A 13,010-nucleotide genomic window follows, 5' to 3' on the forward strand; every position below is an offset into this window, starting at 1 on the left:
TCTCTCTCTCTCTCTGGCTCTCTCTCCTCCTAACAGTACTTGATATCAATATCCTTCCCACAGGAGACCCACTAGAGTCTGATAACAACTGACTCCATCATTACGGCGTCAGCTACGATCCAATGCAAGACCTGATAGAGCGGACTGTCTGCACTTAAAGGATGTTCAATTAAACGACGCCTGGCTTTCATCACTTTTCTGCAGAATCATGCAGTGTGTCCAAGAAATGCTAATGCCTGCTGTTACACAGCACCTGGTCGCACGTCGTGTCGCGCGTCAAAAGATAGCTGATGCGCCAGATCAAAGCGCAAGAAGCCGCGCCGCTACGTGTGAGCTTGCAGATCGTCTATTTTCCCTGTGCGCGACACCGGGCACGCAACTAAGTGTGGATCAGGCTTAAAATGCGACACCGTATCACAATCCACCTCCTCCATTATTCCAGCCTCTCTCTGTATTTTCTGCAGCCTCACACAAAAGTAAATAAGGGAATGACGTACCCTTGGTGTACTTCTTCTTCTCCTCCTCACGGACATGCATCTGCCTGGCTTTAGGAGATACCGGCGCTAACTGTAATTACTGCAGAGCCCTGGGCTGAGCGTGCACTCTGACCGCACACACACGCGCGCACACACACACACACACACACACACACACACACACACACACACGGCACGCTAACATTTGACAGTCACATACCGCGACACAGCCTCAGCCCTCTGCCTAACTCTAACAATAATGACAATAATTTAGAACATATTACTAAGTGAGAGGGGGAGAGAGAGGGCTTGTTGTTTTTTGTATACTCTATTACCCGCGCACACGCACACACATGCACGCACACACACATGCGCACACACACGCACCTACACACACACTCTGTGGACGTGGCTGAGCATGGGGGCAGGAAAGATGTTGCTATGGAGACCGTTTCCGTCTCTAGCGGCGACCAGGGGTACGAGCGAGTGGCAAACAGCTCTCAGACTTTTAGTTGCTGATGCTAGCTGTAATTCAGCAGACGGAGTGTGAGAGAGAGAGAGAGAGAGAGTGCTGCAATGGAGTGAGAACAGGGACGTGCTGGGCCCCTGATTCAGCCCGGGAAAAAGAGTTGGAGAGGCCCTCATTGCGCGCTATAGAGAGAGATCTCTCTCTTAACTCATTAAAAGCCAACCCCGCGATGTCGCGGGAAAAGTAATAGAGTATCTATAGTGCCATCCACGCGATGTCGCGGGAAAAGTAATATATTACTGTAACGGCGAGTAAAAATACCTAGTACAATGGCCGACGCTCCGGAGACGAAATCCGCGCTGATTTGTCATCATCACGGCTCCACGAGCACACAATAGTCATCCCATAACATTGAGGTGGACGGGCCGCCTCATCTTTAATGTCCATTATCTCAAAACTACACTTTAGAAGCGAAGATGGAGGCAGATGCTCGCTTATAAAACACATGTATAAACGCTACGAGCCGATCCAGCATGGCTCCACATAAACAATGATCGGTTCAGTCGAAGGATCCGATGACGTCAGACCGGAAGTACTTCCGGTGGCCTTCAAAATAAGACAAAATAAGAGAACGGCCGTGAATGGGGGGGGGGTGGGAGGCACTCTGGATATTATAATCCGTTAATGTCTGAGGCTTTTAATGAGTTAATAGCGCTGCTGCTACTCAAAGAGCCAGTGGGCCAATTGAGTTATATTTCGTCATTGTCGGGTGGAAACCTTGTATGTCCAAAACCGTTTTTTGTTGTGTATTTATCATTTTATAAATGATTTAAACTAGTGAAAACAGCCGATCTACGGTACAAGCACACAACGCCTCGCACCGCGAGGCGTTGTGTGCTTGTAGATCTGCTGTTTTCACTACTTTTGTGCAACAGCCTTGTATGATGATGCAGGGCTTTGCTTTGCGAAAACAAATTATACATTTGAAACTTGGAGATACAAGGTTACTGCTCGACAGTGACGGTTTACTTTGTTGGCCGCCTAGCCCCCAAAATGGAAAGAGGGCCGAGATTTTATTTTATTTTTTTTTCCTAATGGCCTGGACCGGCCGGGAATGAACCGGCCGTTCGGGAGTTGTCCCGCTTTTCCCAATGGCCAGCACGTCCCTGAGTGAGAAGCTGCGTCTTGCTGCAACTGGGAGTGTGTGAGCGCTGCTTCAATGCAGCACACAAGCTTGCAGACAATAGGCTCCCTGTGGATTGTCTCATCGCTGCACACAGAGCTGTGTTACACGGCAAAAAGCATGTGAGGGGGAGTAACCGTACCGCCAGCACACACACACACGCACACACGCTCGCTCCAAGCGTACCCTCTTAGTTTCAACACATCGCACGGGGTTGCCTTTGGAGAGGAAAGGCATATCGTTGTCGTTGTTGTTGGGCAGAAACCTCAGACCTCCGTGTGTTAACTTTGAGTGTTATTTTCATGAATTAACGCTGTACTTGATCACGCTACGGCGTCACACAAAAGCTTTAACAAGTAGCAGATCTGCAAGCTTCGAGCTTGTCGATCTGACACTTTTGCTATTTTTGAATTTGAATCCTTAAAACAGGGGACTTCAACAGGAGGTCCGGGACCCCTAGGGGGTCCTCAGAGTTACTACAGGGGGTGCTCCAAATCTTTGTGTGATAAGAACTTTTTTTTCTACACTAAATACTTGAACCCTAGTATCCCTATTCTGTGTGGAACATTAGCCAAGAATAGACGATCTACAAGCTCACAACGCCTCGCAGCACGAGCCGTTGTGAGTTTGTAGATCGGCTATTCTTGGTAAAGAGGTTTGGTGTAGAGTGAAAATAAAAGCAGACTAAGTATTGATGGTTCAAGTCGTTCAATGTCTAAAAATACACATTAAACCAACAACCTACACTAATCTATAAGCTGTCTATAAACTGTCTCAGAAATCTATGAAAATGTTTAATCTGCAACGCAATTTTATCTCTCTCTCAGCTAAGGGGTCCTTGGCCTGAAAACGTTGAAGACCCCTGCCTTGAAAGTAACAGTTATGGCAGGGGTCTTCAACGTTTTCAGGCCAAGGACCCCTTAGTTGAGAGAGAGATGAAGCAGGGACCCCCACAACTTCTTCATAGAATCCATATAGTTTCATCGTTTGACAGCACAATCATCAGTGTATTTTGGATTCATGTCAATTTGTGTTTTCAGATATTTAACCACTTGAACTGTCAATACTTAATAAACCTGACGTTTCACTCTGCACTCTGCAGCGCGAGGCGTTGTGAGCTTGTAGATCAGCTATTTTTGGCTAATGTTCTCAGAATATGGATGCTAGGGTTCAAGTGGTTAATATAAGACAATGAGAAAAAAAGGTTTCTATCACACAAAGATTTGGAGGACCACCTGAATTATCTCTGGGGACCCCCTAGGGGTCCCGGACCCCTGTTGAAGACCCCTGAGTTATGGACATAAGGAGGTTTCCACCTGACAAAGACTTTATTCTTTTAGCCAGTATGCTGATGAGATGTCATGCTGAGGAGGGGTGGGGGGGCTGGGAGTCTTCACGAGGCAACGTGTTGATAATGACATGAGGACCGGAACAATTCTAATCATATTACAATCTCCCAAAGTAATGACGTTTCCTCCAAAGACACACCCTGACCTAATTACAGACTGGGACAACCCCACTGACACACCACTGGAACAATCACTGACACACACACACACACACACACACACACACACACACACACACACACACACACACACACACACACACACACACACACACACACACACACACACACACACACACACACACACACACACACACACTGACTCTACTAGGCTCTATATTGCTCTTTCTCATTTTCTATATCATGGCATCTGCTGCCACACAAAAGATACATCATATCTCATCTGTCAATGCAATCTCCTCTTTCCCCATATGCTATCTGGCACACGCACACGCACACACACACACACACACACACACACACACACACACACACACACACACACACACACACACACACACACACACACTGGTATGCCACTGGCTCACAGCCACCAGTGCGGATCAAATGGAAACGGCTTAGCAGTCAGCACTCTCAAATCAAACTCTTTTCTCTGTCCTTACATACACCATTCTTGCTCTCTCTCTCTCTCTCTCTCTCTCTCTCTCTCTCTCTCTCGACACCCCCCTTCCTTCCCTCTCTCCCCTGTCCTTCCATCATCATCGACACATTACAGCGCGGAGGAGAAACCAGTAATTGATGGCGGTCTGTTACTGTAATGAGTTTACACACGGAGACGTCCCTCAATCATCTCCGCTGAATGAAGCATCGCAGAGTGAGAGAACGTGATGGAACTCACTTGCCTTAATGACTTTTCCACACGCACATGCATAATCAACCCATTTCATATAGTGGGGTTTCCAAAACCGCTCCTTTTTTTATTATTATTTTAAAAGATTCTTAAAATTCTTATAGTGAAAATAAACGACAGTTTGTGGATCTGCTGTTTTCGCTACTTTTGTGTGACTCACATGAAGCATGGCGTTCATTTCATTTATGAAAAAACATAAAAATGTCATACATTGTTTCTGCCAGACCCCAACATCGATTAGGCTTCAAAATTGTTTTGAAAAAGAAAAAGGACAAACAAGATATTATTGGCATTCCTAGATGAGACATATTTAGAGAAAATATTGCATCAATAATATATCTGTGAAGAATAACCTTCAGGGTCCAAAATGATTTAAAACCACTTCAGACATCGTACGACGAAAAATAGACAAAGTACTTGTAGATTTCTTATTTTCGTTTGTTCATTTGAAAATGGTTGACAACATTCGCCTATAATGACATGGCTAAATAGGGAGACCAGGCTAAGAGTGGTTAATTGTGACCATAGGTCGCATTTAGTATGAAAACCTGCAGGTCATCATGTGCGTGCGTCATGCCTTAGCCCCATATGGACATATTGTCATCTCTATATTTGGGAAAATATGGCCACATTTTGTCCAACTTAAACAACAACAAAGAGTTAAAAATGAATTCCGTCTTTGTCTCTTTTATGTCCATATGGGCACACATGCCCATATATGGACATATTGTGCCAGTCTCTGTTGTTTCAGTGCAACCTCGCTTCTCGCCCATAGGGCGTCTTATACTTGTTTAAATTGTTTGACTATTTATACAGTATAGAGTATTATAAAACACATATGAAATGTATGCATATTGGAGGTGTATGGAAAATCATACAGGCTATGTGTCAAACTCGAGCCACTGATTAAATGCTGTTTGAATGAACATATGATAAAAGAAAGCACATCTCTCGAGCCAAAAATGTAATCTAAAGCATGATGCAGTTATAGGCCAAGGAATAGGAGGTCTGTGTTGGAAGCGAAATGGATTTTTATTAAAGGAGCTGGTAGGGTGGGCCAGCAGGGTGGGCATCTGAGGTTTGAAATTAGAGCTGGGTGGATGGCTGGGCTGATAAAATGTGTGCACAACCACACACACACACACACACACACACACACACACACACACACACACACACACACACACACACACACACACACACACACACACACAGTCACACACACACACACACACACACACACACACACACACACACACACACACGTACAGACCTCCATCAGCAGACCATGAGCGGACAAAGGCAATAAATTGTGTGGGCAGCGAGGTCTGACAGAGACAGGTCAGGCATTTCTACCTACATCAGAGAGATGCTGCTGATAACACACATCCATCACTAGTAATAACACACCAGACAAACTGTGTGTCTGTCGTGTGCGTACGTGTGTGTATACATACGTATATCGTCGTTGTCGGGTGGAAACCTTGTATGTCCAAAGCCATTCGTTTTGTGTGTATCATTTTAAAAATGTGAAAATAGCGGGGGGAAAAACTAGAGAAAATAGCCGCTCTACAAGCACACAACGCCTCGCACCGCGAGGCGTTGTGTGCTTGTAGATCAGCTATTTTCACAAGTTTTATGAAACAGTCTTATATGACGAGGCGGGGCTTTAATGTACGAAAGAACGTGCACATTTGAAACTTGGGAGATACGCGGTTTCTGCTGGACAGAGACGATATGATTGAGAGAAAACGGATATGCCACAGCTCATCTGGTTTTGTATACGTACACAAATCAAATCCACTGTGGCTTCAGCGAGCATCACAGGATTAGGGTTGAAATAAGAAGAAGAAACATATAGACATGGATTGATTCTGGAATGAGATGGTCCACGGTTGAATGACAGGTCAGAATACAAAGACACGAGAGGAGGATATTGAATATATATATTCATAGACACATCTTAAAGAGAGGAAGGCACTTGCATGGAGGGCCCTGAACGGCATGAACAGTGTAGTGTATGGAACTCTAACCTCCCCCGCCAAATCAAACTCAGCTTCTTCTATGCGACGGTGGAGTCTGTTCTCCTCTATGGCAGTGAATGCTCGATCCTGAAGCAAACCCTGCAGAAGTCTCTTGACGGGTGCTACACTAGAATTTTGCATGAAGTACTTAACATCAGCAAGAGTACACATGTTACCAACAAGAGTCTGTATGAGGGAATACCAAGGGTGAGCGAGAAAATTGCTGCCAGAAGAATGAGACTAGCAGGACAATGCCAAAGACATCAGGAGCTGCCTGCCAGCAGATTGGTGCTGTGGGAACCAACACATGGGTACCGGTCACAAGGACGCCCCACACTAACGTGGATGTATTCAAGAAAGACGTAGGAGCGCAAAGCACCAACGAGCTGGCCAGATGTATGGAGAACCGGGACAACTGGAAGCGATGATGGAGGGCTTGTCTGAGGACGACCTAGAGAGAGACACACCATCACAGTGGTTCTCAAAGTGGGGTTTGGGGACCCCGAGGGGTCCATGGGGGGGGGGTTCCATGGGGTCCCGGGTTTCTGAGGCTAGGGGGTCCCCAGCTAAATGAGTTAACATACTGTAGCATCAAAGTCAGTTTAAACATAGGCGTCCTGGCACAAACTCTTGGCAAAATACATATTAATTTGGACCAGTGCACTATGCTATCGTACAAAATGGCAACGGGCGTGCGTATTTAGTTTTAACTAAAGAATATCACTTTCCCCTACCGTTAACTAGAGAATGTACAATAATTACTATTTTGATTAGTTTCACTGTTATTGATTGCTTGATTGATTAATTGAACAAACACAATCAAAAAGGATAAAAGCACAAACATAGTTTCCATTGTGGTCCCTTTTGGGGAAGGTATGCAGGGGGGCAACAACACAGAAACAAGGCTTGGGCAGGGAGAAGATGAGTTCCAGGATGAGGTTTGAGGTTCACGCTAACTAATTTATTCCTGTGTTACTGTACAGCACATTGTAACTATGTTTTGAATGGCATTTTATAAACAAAGTTTACTTACTTACACTTAGTTACCTAAAGGAATTCTGGATGAAATGACATGTCTAACAATAAACATTTTCTTAGAGATAAAGAAATAATAAGGGTCCATGGTCTGTTCTGATGAAATATATTTGTCCTCGCGGATAACATTGCGGGCCCTTGAAATCAAAAAGGCTGACGAGCGTAGCTACAACCTAAAAAGTGTTAATGTATAAACAAAAGGACACTTTTGGGTGCAACTGTACACTCGGAGTAAAATGTATACTCTACTGTGCACAGGGAGGTCTGCCACCATCTCGGTGGGACGGGGGGAGGGGAGGGGGGTGCGAACTGCTCTAAGTAGGTCAATAAGAGATTGTACAGGGACTCCGGTTCAGACGTACAGTACACACAAGCAGACAGAGGCTATAAAAAGGAACACACACACAGGCGTGTGTCTACACAAACACACAGCAACCTGGCAGCAGCCTTCGTCTGTACTGATGATGAAGGGTTGTTCGAGGCAGACAGACCCAAAATGGCGTTATGCTGTGCAAAGCCAGTTGCATAAGTGTGCAGAAATTCCAGGTAGAGGGAGAGCGAGAGAGAGAGAGAGAGAGAGAGAGAGAGAGAGGACCTGGCACCGTAGTGGCGTGTAAATGCTTTGTTAGCGAACAAACCCAGAGAGGGAGGATTACTGCACTACTTGCACTGAGCCACCTGCGTAAAAGGATCAGGCCTGAGGATCATTTAGGGGTTTTCACTCTCTCCCTCTCTCTGTCTCAAGTAGGGATGGGACGATAAGCGATATCATCGTTTATTGTGATAAAAAAACACTCACGATAATCGTATTGTGGAGATTTAATTCATCGTGATATCGTCCTCCGTCATGCACTGGGATCAATTCACCTTTCATTTGCCGAGCTGCATATCCGGTACCACTTAAACCTCTATAATTGGAAAAAAGGTACTTATAACATACGCACTTGATACAGTCTTTTTTTCACTCTCTATCAAAAGTCTTTGCCAAAAAATAGCTGATCTACAAGCTCACAGCGTTGCGATGCGATGCTTTTGAGCTTGTAGGCTCTTTTTTCGGCTATTTTTTGGCAAATGCTCCGCCCCAGGATAATGGATGTTGGGGATATTTTGATTATCGCGATAATATCATAAATCGAGATTTCTTTGGTCACAATAATCGTGACATGACATTTTCATATCGTCCCATCCCTAGTCTCAAGCCTCTCACCCCCTCGTTGTCTCTATATCTCTCTTCCTATCTCTCTCCTTCCTTCTCTTTCTATCTCTCTCTCTCTTTAGTAATCTATACCATGCATCGGTCTTCTGTAGAAAGCATCAGCTGTATCACCTCTATCCTCTCTCTGTGTGTGTGATGTTGAGGTATGTGTTCTGTTCATGGCGGGCCTGTAGACTCTCTGAACAACGCGAGGAGGGGTTAACGTTGTGTGCAGCTGCTGATAATGCTTGTGTCTTCCATCCTCAACCGACAATGGAGATCAGTGTGAATATTAAATAGGCTCCTGCACCGCCTACTGGCCCCGCCATCCCAGACACATGATTAAGGCTTTATTAGCCGCACACAATGCAACGCAGCTCTCTCTTCATCTCAAAGAGCACTAGTCTTTGTAACGATCTGGAATGAACCAGCTAATTAACCTGCTTTTCTCCACGACCAGTCCCTTGGGATTGAGTCAGGATCTATGGCGTTCTGTGTGTGTGTGTGTGTGTGTGTGTGTGTGTGTGTGTGCGTGCGTGCGTGCGTGCGTGCGTGCGTGTGCTTGTGTGAGTGAGTGCGTGCATGCGTGTGTGTGCATTGTTTGCGCATGCACTCACACACAAGTGGTTGTTGCAACTAAGTGTCGATGTGTGTGTTTCAGTCCGACTCTGAATCCGCCCGTGCGCCTGTATGTGTGCGTATGCTCGCCGTCGTCTCTGCATGCGCATGCACGAGCGCGCATGCGCGCTTTTGTGCACCCCAGGGAGCCAAGGGTGAACCGAGACGTGTTGTATAGCTCCACATCTCACACTTCATTAACACATCGCTAGGGCGCACCGACTACACACACGCACGCGCGCACACACACACACACACACACACACACACACACACACACACACACACACACACACACACACACACGCACACACGCAATCACACACACAGGATGGAGAGAACCGAAAGAGAGATGGAAGCACTGCAGATAAATAAAGGAGTGATCAATACAGTACGTACGCCAGGATGAATACCATGAAAGAAAACATTCCATTTGCTATTCTCTCTGAAAATATGGACGAGACAAATGGGGGGATGGGGCCTAACATGATTATCCACCTGTGAAACAAAAGCCTCTTTCTCTGTCAAAAGTCCTTTCATCTCCCGCCTCTTTACAGGCAGAAGCGAATCACAGTTTGTTTGTTTGTTTGTTAACTCCTTCACTGGGATGACACACTGGGATGAGACAGGCAGGCCAGGGACATGAAGAAACACAAAGAAAAAAGACAGAAAGAAAATCTCATTTGAGGTGACTCCCGTCAAGGCTCTGTGTACTGTACACCGTCCGTCCACTATCTAAAAAAAAACACTTACACGATCTCAAAAATCCCCACTTACACGAAAAAGAAAAGAAAAAAAAACACTTAAACACTTTGATTTGATTTAGACATCCTAAAAGAAGAACACATGCTACATCAGAGAAACGTCAAGGAGATAAACACAACAAAGTCGTGAGACTCACTATTAGTATGGTTGCCAGACTATAGTACTTGTCCGACTTTCTTTCCATCTTATCGATAAACTTTATCGTTAGCATTTTGCTAATTTATATATTATATATTATAATATTATATATTATATTTATACGTGAATACAAAAAAGAAATACAAAAATTAAACTTCATAGATGTCTGACGTCATAGACCAACATGAGACTGACACGATATGTCCATATATGGGCATTCTAAGATATGGGCTCAATATTGATGACATCAGGGATCTCCATATATGGGCATAAAAGGGACAAGTTCTAATTACATTTCAAGTGTGACTCGTGTCACGGCAACCAAACTTGCAATTTCCCAGAATTGCATCTTTCTTGTTTCCATTGTATTTTATATTTAGTTAACCTGCGTGCGTACCGTACAAAATATGCTCCTTTTTTCAGCCTACACACCAAATCACTTCACAGAAAATAGCTGTTCCACAAGTCTCACGATGCGTCGCAACACGCAACACCTCCGACACTGACGAGCACTAAGAGTTGAGGAATTACATTTTGGATAACACGGTTCTATTGTGAAAATAGCCGATCTACATGCTCACAACGCCTCCCGTTGCGAGGCGTTGTGAGCATGTAGATCGTCTATTTTCACAATTTCTGCCTCTAATATTTGACAATTTGGCCAATGTTTAATTTGTCATTTTAGAGGTATTAAAAAGTCCTTAGATTGTCACTTTAGAAATGTGCATATACCCTCCGTACACTTAAACTTTATGTTGGTTTGTTTACTGTTGAGTGAGAAAACAATGTTGCACATTAAGTTAATCATCTGGGGACCCCCCCAAAATAATTTGGGGACCCCCCCTGGGGCAATAGGTTGCCACAACCTCCTGTGCGACAGCGCTCCCTGGACGGGACTCACGACGTACACGTGTACTCCATTAAGAAGTCCAGAGAGGTCAGGTAGTGCATCGCCTGCACGCTGAGCACTGCACCCACTGACCCCGCGCTCAGCAACATTTATCACAGCCAAGACACACTGTGCTATAAACAGTCAAATCCTTAGTGTACAGTGGTACAAATGAACCAACAACCGTTCAATCCATTTTGTACTCCACACTCTTCTGAGTTAACCCATTTAGGCATATAATTATTGAATGCTTTAACCAGTGAAAAATAGCAGATATACAAGCTCACAGCGCGGCACCGAGACCGAGTGCCTGCTATTTTTGAAAAAGTCGTGAAAATGTGTGCAAATCTTTGAATATATGTATTTTTAAAGCGAACGTTTGTAACTCAAATTTTGCTTCTGGGTGGTCCCTGAAACTAGATATTTTGAGATGTGGGTCCATGGCCAAATAAATATCAGTTTGGGGGTCCTTCACATGAAAAAGTTTGAGAACCACTGACATAGTAGTCTCTCAAGAACAGACTAACTGAGCTCCAGTTAAGTGAAAAGGACCTTTTCTTTGACGGTGGCTAGACAGATTGCTGACATAGAAACATAGGTTTTTCAATAAACCTTAGAAGGATTCAAAAGACACTTATAGAATCGGGTCAAAATTCTAATTTTCACGATTTTTCAAAAATAGCAGATCTACAAGCTCGCAGCGCGGCACCGAGTGCCGCGCTGCGAGCTTGTAGATCTGCTATTTTTCAATAGTTAAAGCATAAAATAATGATACACAATAATGTGTACCCGTTCTAAATGGGTTTTAAATTAATGATTTGACTGTGTACAATGCAGGCACCGCGGCTGACAATCGGGATTCTTGTTTTTTGTTTTTTTTTGCGTCTGCAAATTTTCCTACAGTTGAAATTCTTTAATAAATTCTCATTAATTTTTCATGGCGCTGCAGACTTAATAAGGGGCTAATCAGAGGATGAAAGCAGCTGCTGAACAAGGAATGAGACTCGCCCCAACTTCACAGCTCGGCATTAACCAACCCCCACCCCTGCCACACATACATACACATACACACACACATACACACCCACACATTATCTTCCCCCTGCTATGCGCCAAGACGAGGCGCACCGTTTTTGAGTGTTTCCTAGTAAATAATGGATGGGGCCCGGGGATATGGAGGGCTAAGTCTTTTTATGCCCGGGTCCTAAAGTGTGGCCTCAGGGCGTTTGCCTTGGCACAGGCAACCACAGGCAAGCAAGCACACTTGCCCTCATCAACGACGGCAATAAAGGCTGCAAGATTCCCTGCCACGAGACCGCATCAGTATTCAGTGAGGCTGGAGGGATCAAAACCTTCAACACAAGCTTGTAGAATCAGACACGGCCGATGATGAAGTGAGAGACAGAAGGAGAGAAGAGAGAGAGAGAGAGAGAGAGAGAGAGAGAGAGAGAGAGAGAGAGAGAGAGAGAGAGAGAGAAGGGGGTAGGGAAGAGAAGGAGGAAAGGGATTACATGTCCAACCGATAGATCTTTAGGTCATTGTTACGGAGGCTAAATTGTAAAGGACCAGAAATCAATACAGAGGCAGACATTAGGCGAGGTCCTGCATGCCTCACAGCAAGGAGGAGGCCATTTACGTTTTATAAGGCACGTGTGTGAAGCTATTCGACGATTTCATCCATTACTCCCAAACGCAGAACGAGGGAATTATTAAAATGAATTGAGACCCATGTTGTAGGAGCGCAACGGTCCATTAACTCTACACTGCTTTAATGCAGTCTCCCCAGCCATTCGTACTGATAACAGCACACATAAACAAACACACATGCACGCCCGCACACATACACACACATAGACCCCATCCATATCCCTCACCATTAGCAACGTGTCATCTGCAGATGGCTGTTCTATGCAAATTAAAGAGAAATGTAATTGTCCATCCTTCACAGAACTTCTCTTTATCAAAATGGTCTGCTCACCTCCGCAAAACACACGAAAGC

At 44.8% G+C, this 13,010-nt stretch overlaps 1 protein-coding gene across 2 annotated transcripts in view; it reads right to left on the reverse strand.

Annotated features, from left to right (window-relative positions):
* Positions 1 to 13,010, reverse strand: part of ppp2r2ba (protein phosphatase 2, regulatory subunit B, beta a) — a gene marked incomplete at both ends in the record, with an annotated part of 87,113 nt that overhangs the window by 27,934 nt on the left and 46,169 nt on the right. The gene's annotated exons all lie outside the window — the stretch shown is intronic.

Source organism: Nannobrachium achirus, assembly GCF_963921795.1.
Source record: "Nannobrachium achirus genome assembly, chromosome: 17".
Taxonomy (NCBI): Eukaryota; Metazoa; Chordata; class Actinopteri; order Myctophiformes; family Myctophidae; genus Nannobrachium; species Nannobrachium achirus.